Source organism: Lissotriton helveticus, chromosome 1_1 (genome assembly GCF_964261635.1).
Source record: "Lissotriton helveticus chromosome 1_1, aLisHel1.1, whole genome shotgun sequence".
Lineage (NCBI taxonomy): Eukaryota > Metazoa > Chordata > Amphibia > Caudata > Salamandridae > Lissotriton > Lissotriton helveticus.
In genome coordinates this window covers 1021077343-1021089648 of record NC_136057.1, presented here as the reverse complement: position 1 = coordinate 1021089648, position 12306 = coordinate 1021077343, and positions in this window count along the sequence as shown.

The following is a 12306-nucleotide window of genomic DNA, read 5'->3' as shown; positions in this document are numbered from 1 at the left end:
TTAAAAAAGTACAATGCTACCTACCGTCTGTCAAAATATTTTGGGGGAGACTAAGTGTACCACTAATCTATTGTTTTTAATCTTCTTTATTTCTTACATCAGCACCCAAAGGATGACTGCCTGACTGCTGTTCTGAAGGAATTGCTTTCTGCTTTGCTGAGCTGCACTGCTGCATGCTGATCTCCGCTCTGCTGAAGACAAGGACTGGACCCATCTCACTTGAACCCAGAGTGACTCTAAGAGATTGCTGACTTGCCCCCGGTCCTGAAGGGTCAGGATCATCAAAGACTTCCTTCAACTCTACAATAGCACCTGGACTCTGCTGTCTGTGAGTTCTGCCCTCCCAAGTGGTGCCAGCCCAGTCCTGGACCCTTGAAAGGTGAATACTGCTGTCTAAAACCATAAAAATTGACAAAGTGATGATTTTGCGGCAATCCGAATCGACGCATTGCCCTTCGATGCCGACGCAGATCCATGACATCACCTTGACAGACTGCATGACTTGATGATGGTAGACAGCAGCACGGCTTGATGACACACTGCTTTCATCATAAAGGAGTTCAATGCTGGAGTCTTCATTGACTGCGTGTATCGGTGCCAACACTTTGCCTCCATCCAAGGGATCAACGACGATGCAGCATTATTATTATTATTATTAAAATGTTATATAGCGCACAGCTACCCTGAGGCATCCCGGCGCTTTGAACAGTGCGTCAACAGTAAAACCATGAGATAGTTGGATCAACTCACGCAGGGAACAGATGTGTTTTCAGGCCCTTTCGAAAGCGCAAGATGCAGGTCTCAGCACGAAGTTTTAGGGGCAGAGAGTTCCAAAGCGTTGCTGTGTGCACAGAAAAACGTCTCCCGCCCGTGCGCGATCTTTTTACTCTCGGGACCTGGAGCAAGCATTTCTGATCGGACCTCAGCGCTCTATTCGCTTTGTAAGGCACTGCCAAATTTTTCAGGATAGATGGTCCGTTGCCCTGAAGAATTTTGTGGGCAATGCAGAGTGCCTTGAACTTCACTCTCTCCCGCACCGGTAACCAGTGCAGAGCCTTAAGGGCGGGTCTAGCAGATTCTGTTCTAGGGATGCCCATGAGTAGTCTAGCCGCCGCGTTTTGCACCTGCTGAAGTTTGTTAAAAGTAGATTCAGGGGCGCCCAGAAAAAGACCATTACTATAGTCAAGGCGAGATGTTATCAAACCCTGAATCAACAGCTTCCTCGATGGAAGAGGAAGGAGCGGGAAGATTTTACGAGCGGCCCGCAGCAGGGCAAAACACACTCCCGCAATTTTTTGGGCGTGAGTTCTGAAAGAGAGAGCTTGCTCCAGCCAGACTCCCAGGCTCTTAATCTCCTGTTTCATGGTGGGGAGATCACCCATACAGCTTGGCCAGCATGTTAAAGGCAATGGGGGAGCTTTATTTCTAAGCAGCATAATCTCTGTTTTAGAGCCGTTCAGCTTCAGAGCTGAGCTGCTCATCCAGGTGTAGACGTCCGCCAGGCATGAGTGCAACAAGTCAGGGTTCTCCACCAGTTGAGGAAGGGCGACCACCAGCTGAGTATCATCAGCATAGCTGATGATCTTGATGTTATAAGGGGCCACCACATCCTCCAGGGGGGTCATGTAGACATTAAATAATGTCGGGCTCAAGGAAGAGCCCTGCGTCACCCCCCACTGGAGAGAGGTGGATGCAGTCTTGTTGCTGCCTTCCCAGACCTGGTAAGACCGGTCTTCGAGAAATGAGCAAAGCCATTTCAAAGCAGCCCCTGCCACACCCGCCTCTGACAGTCGTTGGGTCAACACCCGATGGTTCACGGTGTCGAACGCAGCACTCAGATCCAGGAGGATCACTGCCACTGATCCTCCCGAATCCAAGATGCGTCTGGATTCTTCAACGACTGCCAGGAGGGCCGTGTCAGTACCTCGACCGGGACGAAAACCGGTCTGCGAGTCTCGGAGCAGACCATTCGACTCTAAAAAATTGGACAGTCGATGATTTGCAAGCTTCTCAGCAATTTTGCTGAGGCCTGGCAACAGAGAGATAGGCCTATAGTTGGCCAGCTCCGCCGTGTCAAGGTTAGATTTTTTTAACAATGCCTTAACCACAGCTGTTTTCCAGCTGGGTGGCACCAGACCCTGGGAAAAAGAGGCATTTATCAGGTCCGTAATAGGCCCTACCACAGCGGTTACTGCTTGCTTTAAAATTTTAAAAGGAACTGGGTCCATAGGGGAGCCACTTTTTATGGAAGCTATGGCTTTTAGAGTTTCAGCTTCTGAAACCGGGCCAAACGTATCCAGGGAAACGAGACGCTCCTTCCCCTGAGTTGGGGAGAACTCTTCTTGGGTCCCATAAGGGTTAGTAACCTGGGGTAGGAAGTTGAGTATTTTCACAATTTTGATGTGGAAAAAATCGGCCAGCTCCTTGCACTTCTGAAGGTCATGGGTGTCTGCTGGTTCGGGGACTTTAAGGAGTTCTTGCACCACCTTAAAAGTTTCCCTGGACGAATTTGAGGCAAGTTGTATTCGTTCCTCAAAAAATTGAGCTTTTGCCAAGCGGAGGGCTGCTTTGTAGCCTCTCATCGCTATCCAGTAGTCCTTACGCTTAGCAGCATCAAATTTCTTCCTCCAAGCCCTTTCAAGTTTCTTGCATCCTTTTTTAAGCAGGCGGAGCTCAGCCGTAAACCAAGGAGCAGAACCAATTCTTTTCTCCCTCTTCTGTATAGTTTTCATAGGAATGAGGGCATCGAGCGAGGCATTCAGCCATCTGTTAAGGTCAGCATCTCCTTTGATCGGGTCTGACTCAGATGGAGGTTGTGACTTTGCCAGGTTGTGGGTCCAGTCACTGATCGATAGTCTGGACCATACACGGTCCACCACAACCGCTTGATGTGTCGATGTTGAGGGCAGTTTGACTTGCCATTCCACAGAAACTAAAGAATGGTCTGACCATGGGAGAGGGAGGGCTGGTCTGGCCTTGAGCCGGGGGATGTTGGAAAAGACTGGGTCCAATAGGTGACCCTTCGCATCTCCTCAACTCTCCGCATTGAGTCTTCAACTTCGATGCCTGCTCCATCCAAGGTACATTATCACCAGGACCTGCATGAGTCCTGTAGCCAGCCCACCCTCCATCATGGTTGGAATGAACTTTGGATTTGACCCGGTCTAGCGCCACCTCAACTAACCCTTAGCGCTATTGACTTCTAAGCACTTTTTTTGGTTTATTCTTAAAAAATTCATAACTCTGGTTCTACTGATTGGTTTTTTGTCATTTTGGTCTTGTTTTCAAAATGAAAATATTCTCTATTTTTCCATGTGTGTTACTTTGTGAGTGTGTGTTGGACAAATACATTTCACATTGCCTCTTCAGATAAGCCTGACTACTGTGTGTCAGACTACCATACGGTGAGCACAGGTTATCTTTTAGTGTATATCTAGCTTACCCTAACTAGGATTATGGTCCCTATTTGGATAGGGTGCATACCTCTACCAACTAGAGACTCCATTTCTAGCACTGTTATTATTATTTCCTTAACTTTTACATCTCCCCACTATTAGAATAATTTTGCCTTGTTTATTTTTTTATACCATCTCCCTTTTTAAATCCTCTATCTGTTTGTTACATTTTTGTCATACCTGTATCATCATTTGTTCCATATTTCATGTTTCTGCAGCTGACTTCCCCCGGTCTGTGGCTTTCACCTGCTTTTTTAGTAAGCATTCCCTCTCCCCTTATTTGTCTTATGGTACTGTAAGAGAAAAGATATCCGGTACTGTGAAGACTCCAGATGCAAGTAAGCTATTATTCACCAAACATGTTTGTTGAGAAGGCATTTTTGCTTCTGCTCAAATAATCAAAACAAGGTGGAGGCCCTGGTCATGGACCACCCAATGTTGTGTTATCATTTATTTATGTAGTATAGCAGCAGATTCCATGACACGGCAGCATGGCAGGAAAGTATGAGATCCCATTGCATTTGCCAACCAAGACCATATGGCCTTCATTGGCCATTCTGCACCTTCATTTCAGTGACTCAGAATCATTACAGCCCTGTCCCTCCATTATGAAAAGATTTGGTTGGCTTGACTACCTGTCTTTTCTAACATGTCAACCAACAAACCTCCCAAAATTATAGTTTTGATAGAGGATACTGCTTGCTGAACTGTATTGAGGTATTGTTGTTATATTTTGTCTAAAAATAATAATAATTACTTAGGATGTGAATCTGGTATCTGAAATGTGTAAATCTTTCTCTAGTCACACAGACCACCAGTGCTGGGGCCAGCAGCAACAGTGCCATGGAGGAGGCCCAGGAGGAGGTTGGAGGGGGAGCATTCATAGCTGTGGCAGGGATGGGTGGTGGTGGTAAGTCACATTGCTTGCTCATTGATAAAAAAGTAAACTCTATTTTTTAAGTGAGGCAGATATCTCACCGATCATCATTCATCACCACCCTGGCCATGGAATTTCGCTACCCGTGACTTAACTGCAGCATGATTCAGTTCAGCAGTGCAGTGTTGGCTGCGCAATGTGCATCTGCTTCAGTTGATGCAGCATTATGAAGTTTTTAATGGATTATAAACCGAAAACAAGGTGTCTTTCTCAGAGTTCACCCAGTCACCTCCTACTAGCACTTCACTCCATTATTCACTCTTAGGTTTATTACCAGCCTACCAATAAATTCCATTCTGGGCACGTGCCACGTTTTCTGGCCAAGTGATTTATGTATGTACATTTCATGGCTTGCATGACAGATTTATACCTGTTCAAATTTTTCTCTTTTGGCATTCGTCAACTACAGTGACTGACTAAGTAAAACCTTAGCACATGATGATCAGTGACACTCCATTATTCTACTGCAAAACCTCTACCTAGCTTAATACCTCTAACTTACCTTGCAGGAGAGTAACTTTCTTTACTGCCAAGTGAAGGTATTTGTTGAAAATAATTTGTGGTGGAGGGTGAGGCCAGGGTGTAAAGTGGGACTAAGTGCCTGATTTAGAGTTTGGCAGATGGAATACTCTTTGATGAATGTGCCAAATCAAATGTACATCCCGTTCCCTTCTTTGTACTGCAGGGCATCGTTTTTTCCACTCTCTAATTACAGCAGACAGGATATCTATGTTTATACATGATGTGTGTTATGTAGTATTATTAGTATTCATGTATCTCTTTGGAGTTATGAAAGAATTGAAAGGCAGTTGGAGAACAGCAGGGCCACTGGAATTAAAGTAAGATAATACATTGTCCATTACAGCTGCCATTACTGCAGACTGCAAAGAGTACCAGACCATACACTAGTATGCCTCCATTATTATTGCAAAACAAGAACAGAATACTGTTAATTGTGCTGCATAAATTACTTACTAATTATGAGAGTTAATTTGCTTGCTACACACAAAGGGGCTCATTAGGATGGCGGGCAGATTTTGCCTGCCTGCCAACCTCGCAGAAAATGGGACCGCCCACGAGTTGAGCGGCGGTCCCGCGCTGCATATTAGGATGCGCCGGCGACAGTGGCGGGCGCATCATGCATTTCTAACATTGTAGCGGGCGGTGCTCTCAGCACCGCTCGCCACAATGCTAAAAATGCATGTATGCATTTGCATACACAAAGCGGCAGGCACCGCGCGGTGCCTGCCGCATTGTGTATGCAAATGCAGGGGGGGTACCACAGGGACGCCCCATGTGCACCCCCCACCCCTCCCTTCACCATGGGGGCCCGCAGGGGGCCCCGAAGTGAAGACCGAATGCGGCTGGCGGTGTCTGATAGACACCGCCACCATATTAAACCTTTTCCGCCTCGGTCGCAAGGCAACCGGGCGGAAAAGCGGCGGATGGTCTTTCCGTCTGCCGCGGTCCCCCCGCCATGCTAATATGGCGGGGGGGGGAAATGGGTGGCGGTCGGACCTTGATGTTGGGTGAGTCGCCACCACCCACATGGCGGTGGCGATCCACCCGACATCTTAATGGGCCCCAAAGTGACTGTTTAGCTTTTACTATGAAATCTTTTATAAGAAAAACAATTCACGTATAATCTGGTCATATTCTTGCTTAATTCCTTGCAGGCAGCACTTTATGTGATGCATGTGTGGGGAAAACTGGGCCCTGTGACTAATTACATAAAAATGTCAATGGTCCTAGGGGACCAACAATGTTCTGCCACTGTGCCACTATATAACAAGTGTTTGCACTGAGAAATATGTACAATTTGACTTTTAGAAAAAAAGAATTTTCTTGATACAGGCACTCCTGTTGGTCCACCATCTTGGTATTAGATAGCAGCCTGGCTGCACTGCCACCTGATGGAAGCCATCCAGGCTGGATATTGCTGGCTAATGGCTTTGGACGAGGATAAGGTGAAGGCATGTGCCACTGCCCCTAGTATCGCCAGCCAGCCACCGGGGCCTCCATCCCGGCCACATCATTGCCAGCGCTGCTGGAGGTTGGGATCCACCACTGCTGCCCCCCTCTTCATCATCCAGTGACTGCCTTCTCCATTGGCATTGTACAGGCAAAAAGAATGGGACTTTGATTGCGCCTAGCAGGATCCCGTCCCCCGTTGGCCTCCGCTATGGGGTTTGGGGGCCCATGTGGTGCCCCCCACACATCCATGGACCCAGTGGCAGACACCTCATGCATGGGCGGATTTTGCGGATCCACGATTCACGAATTTGCGGATTCACGGATCGTGGATCCGCAAAATCCGCGGATTTTGCGGATCGGCGGATTGGCGGATTTGGGGGCGGGGCTTTACTGGATAATCAGTAAGTGCTACCTCGTTGGGTAAATGTATAGTGCGGGAACACGGTGCACACCTCGAGTGTGTGGGCGGGGCCAAACGGACGGGGCTTCCATGCGAGTGCACATGCCTCTTGTGTGTATAAAAGGTCAGAGACTGATCGGAGCAACAGATGTAGAAACAGAAGCTCCTGGTCACAGAACAGCACGGGGGTTGCGCTCGTGAAGGTCAAAGATGCAAAGGCCTGTATCCAGCGTCACAGCTGTTTTTCGACGGTATATTTGGGAAGAAGGCACAACTGCCCAGCCTCCACAACGCTCAGGATTGTTTTGGGGCTGATGAATGAGTCACTGAATTAAAGCTTCCCTCAATTCACCTTCCCTTCTTGTTCATCTCATGAGAGGAGGCTGTCTCCCATGCAGCCTCCTCCAATTGCTCATTGTATGCCCGCGATACTATAAATTCCAACGAGGACCTACGTGCAGTGTCTCTCACACCGTATGTGCCACACGCTGTCCTTGGGGATCTCTCCTTGCTCTCGAACGGCCCCTATTGTTTACCTTAGCCAGCGGCTCATCAGAGCACGAGAAAACTGCTGCTTCTCCCTCAGCACGCCACACCGGGCATGTCACTACATGCGTCTCGATGTAATGAAATCTATGTGTCCTGCCTCTGCCAGTAGGCGCATGGCTTCCCGCCTGAATCGTCTGCCATCATTCTCCTCAATGCGCCTAACAAATTTTACTGGGGCCACAATGCCACTTTTCCCAAAATGGTGGCTGATACGATGAAACTTGCTGGTTATATCGACAAGCCCAAATGTAGCTTTGGCTGTCCCATCCACCAATATCCCCCGGGGCACAGCTCCCAAGGACAGCTGCCCCCCAAACCCTATTCTTAAAATGGGCCATTTTGCATGTATGTTATTTTTCTTGTTCCTAATCCCATTCACATTTGAAATTGTGACTACATGATGTAAGTATTTTTCCAAAACAGCAGCATTGTTTGGCATTTAGTGCAGCAAGCATCAAAAGGTTGGGCTTGGGGAAAATACTTTAGTACACATGGGCAATTATGCTTAAAAATAGTCTCAATTCAGCCTGCAAATAACAAACTAACTGACATGCTCTGACTCTTTTGGAACACGGAAAAGTTTGTTCAAAGAGGTGTAATTTTTGTGCCAGGACCGTCGTGCCAGAATGAACCCTGCCCTTCATATTTATTGAAGAAGACACCACCGTTTTTTTGTAACTAATTTACGATGGCGCCGGCAAGCTGCCAGCGCCATCCTAAAATAGTTACTAAATTAGCTTCAACAGGAAGCTCTAATTGGTAACATAAAGCAGGCGCTCGAGCCCCTGCTTTATCTTATCTATTAGAGCTTCCTGCTGAAGCTAATTAAGTAACTTTAGGATGGCGCTGGCAGCTTGCCGGCGCCATCGTAAATCAGTTACAGAGCAGCAAGGCGTGAACTTTTGACCGGGAATCCGCCGCTCGCGAATTGCGGATTTTCGGTAAATTCGCGAGAGTTCGCGGATCGCGGAGTTACCGAAAATCCGCAAAATCCGCGATCGGAGCGGATTTTTCGCTCATGCTTACTCATGGTGCCTGGTCCACGGTGCATGGATGTTTAAAACATGTCTATTTCTATTGTGGCTTGTGCTGCAGCCCTTTTCCTGGCCACTTCATAAGCCACAATAGAAAACAGCATGTTTTCGACTGTCTGCATGGTAGTCGGAACATAATTTGGTGGGCAGAACCACTGACTACATGTCGGCCGGTATACATCACGCAATGATCATAATAAGGCCCTAAGTCTGAAAGAATATTGTCTACACTTAATTGCTAAGGTATTCATTTTTGTATGCAAATATATTTAGACATTTTGTAGTGTTAAAGAATTATATTTATTAAAATATTTGTTAAAATATATTGTAAGTTCATATTTTGAACTATACATATACATATATTTTAAGTGGGTGGGAGTAGTAAATTAACGTTTTTCGATCTTTAACAGTTTCCCCACTGTTGCTTACATTGTAGTGGGAATAGTAAATGTGACTCTTCCATAGTTCAAGACTTTGCCTACTATTGTTTTTGTTGGAGAAGAAATTGTGAATCTGACCAATACACATGTACAATTTTCAAGTATTGTTTTTGTTTTTAATTGTTTTAAGGTTTCTTTTTGTAATTGCATTTTTTTATTCATTTTTATTTTGTTAAGTAATATTTTTAATATATTATTGTTTTCATTGTAACTATTTTATTATATCATGTTTTATTATTTAAATGTTTTTATTTATTGTTAACTATTATTATTAGTATTAGTAATGGTAGTATTTTAAGTATATTTTTGTTTATTGTATCATTTTAAATAATAATTTATTTTGTTTATTATTTTTTACATTTATTTTAAAATATAGGTTTATTTTATGTTTTAAATTATAATTGTTTTTATTATGATTTTGAATGTAGTTTTTTTTACTAGTAAATATGTTTTTTTTTTAATTTATTTTTTATTCCTCATATACCAAGAATGGGCATTCTAGATGAAGAAATCCCCCTCTTCCCTCCTTTGCAACGATGTTCCGAACTCCACAATTCGAACAAAGGAGAGGAAAAGATATGGATACCCCTCTAGTCCAACTGTTTGCAAGCTCCACTCCAACTCTCAATATATATATGGCCCTTGGATTGAATTGGAGAGCCGACAGTAAATATGTTTTTTTAACAATATATTTTGTTAACTTTGCATGATACATACCGGGCCATGGCCTGAATGATGCAGTTTGAAGACAAGGTATGGCTATATAAACATAAAATTGTAACTCCTGTAAAACCTGCAGGAACAATAACACAAACATTGCGCAGAGAGTCCCAAATCCCACAAATCTATATTGTCCAATTGGATAAACATTCCAATAGGTTTCAAATTGTAGTCCGGATTGCTCAATGTCCAATAACATTAGGTGAGAGTATCCTGTCAGGGATCTAGAGGTGGAAGGGGGGGTAACTCTATGCCCCGATATTTTGCTTACCTTAACCATATCTTCATATGGTTTTGGGGGCAGCCAAGAGTTTTAAACACCGCAATCTCAGGACTCATGCAATCATCAATTACCTTTTTCCACTTGCCAATCGTCGGGGGGACAAACCCTTCTATACCTGGGCGATATCCCGTTTAGCAATGGTAATAGCTAAAAATAACAGGTGTTGCTTTTACCGGTTCCCACCTAGCCCATCAGTGCTATGTAAGTAATCTCGGATCCAGTGAGAGATTCCATGATAGCACCTCGCCAAGACATGCTACAATCCTCTGCCAGAATGGCTGTAGTGCTGAACAGGCCCGACAGTGTGTTTAAAAGTCCCTTCCTCTATCCCACATCTCAAACATAAGGGGGACTGAATGACACCCATCTTCCAAAGACGGGATCTTGTATAATATAAGCAGTGTACATATTTCAATTGCATGAGAAAGTAGCGCGATGTCACCACCCCGCTTTGGGGGCTAGCTAAGGCCTTGGTCCAATAATCCTCGGCCATATCCCGTTTGTGCACTAACCATGCACTTGTGTAGGGTTGTATGAGTGTGCGTTGTTAGTGTTTTCCTATTAATAAGCGTTCCTCCAGAGGGTGGAAATCTGGCAAATTATCAATCGACTGAAGTAGGTTACTAAGAGCATGCCGCAGCTGGAGATACTTATAAAATTGAGTATTATGTAGCTGAAACTCTGTCTTTAGCTGTTGGAATGACTTTAATGCTGTACCTTGCACTAAGGTGGATATTCCCACCAAGTCCCACCCTCGAAATCCTGCTAATGCCAACACCGAGCGTAGATGTGTACCGTGCCACAGCGGGGTTGCCTGAGTCAGGCAACCATCCCATCCCATTTGCTTAACCACAGATCTTCAGAGTCGAACCACTGTGCCACTGGCAGGGGGTAGAAAGTCCAGGTTCTGCCTGCTATACAGGAGTTGAAGGAGAGGGTGCCTTCCATTGCCATATGTTTTAGTGCGAACGCTGGATCTGTAGGCGAATAATACTACCACTCATTTACAATTAGCAAGAGGGAGGCCACTTAATAGGCGTACACGTAGGCAGCCACAATGCCGCCGCAGTATGTCGACTGCATGCACGTACTCAAAGCAACCCGTATGGCCTCGACATTCCAGAGAAATCTGTTATGTATGGCATTAACTTGTGCAAACCAAACCAGCGGTATAGCATACAGGAAATTCTGTAGTCTATAAAGTATTCTGGGCAGTGAGAGAATTTTAAGAATCCTTGAGAGGCCATATAATGAGAGCGGGAGGGGAGACCATATTGCAGTTTCCTCCTTAAGGCTCCTAATGGGTGGGTTAATAGGGTGTGCCCAGGAAGTCTGTGGGCAGGGCAACATAAAAATACCAAAATATGTAAATCCTGTGGTGGTGCAAGATAGCTGCTCAGCCCATGTTTTGCGTCCCTGATTCCCACTCACCGGGAACAACACGGACTTGGAGGAGTTAGTATTAAGCCTGGTGGTCTGGTCAAACACTTGACAGATCTTTAGGATTCTGGACCAAGAGAACCACGGGTCAGTCATGAAAAAGAAGACATTCTCCCCGTATAGCCCAACACAATCGGGACAGAGACCACTCAAAGCACCTGAGCACCAGGTCACTACGTACCCATGCCTCCAAAGGTTTCACAGCAAGGGCAAACAGTAATGGTGACAAGGGGCAGCCGTTTCAGGCTATGGCAGGTAGGGAACGGGCGTCAAGAAGTTGGAAGAGATACGACCATCTAAGGCAGGTGAATGCCTTATCAATATCCGCCAGGAGAAGAGCCGCGGGGCGTCCTAGGTCTGGGGCTCTTGCCATGGTGTTATGCATCAGTCTAATGTTATGATGTGTAGAGCGGTGTGGCATAAACCAGGACTGATCCCGGTGGATCAGATCCTACAGGCAGGTCTGAGGCGGTCAGCAAGGACTTTGCCACAGAGTTTGGGTTCAAAGTTGATAAGAGAGATGGCCCGGTACGATAAGGGATCTTCCAGTGCGTGACCTGGCTTCAGAAAAGAGGACAATCTCCCCATGTTGCCAGTCTTGGTGAAGCTGGTGTTGGTTGATAGCTTCATGTAATGCATCAAGTAGGTGTGGACCCAGTTTATTCATGTGTGGTCTTAGGAATTCCATAGGGAACCCGTGGGGTCCAGGGGCATGACCCGGGTGCATGGCTGTCAATGCTGCACTGAGTTTGTCTGTTCTTATGGGAGTATCGAATTGCTCCCGTGCATGATCTGTATGCTTACGTATGTCTCTCAAAAATTCTGCTATAGAGGCTTCAGATAACTGCTCTTGGCGTGCATAAAGAAGTGAGAAGTAGCTCACAAACTCCTTAACCACTGCCATCAGCGACGAGCACAATGCACCATCAACACCACGGAGCACCAGAACATTCGAGGGGGACTTCTCTACTTGGCATAGTCTATGAAGCATTTTGCTTGATTTGTCCCCCAATTGGTAAATTCAGTGCTGTGATACTAACCAGATTTCCTTTGCCTCCCCATAAGATGTTGCTG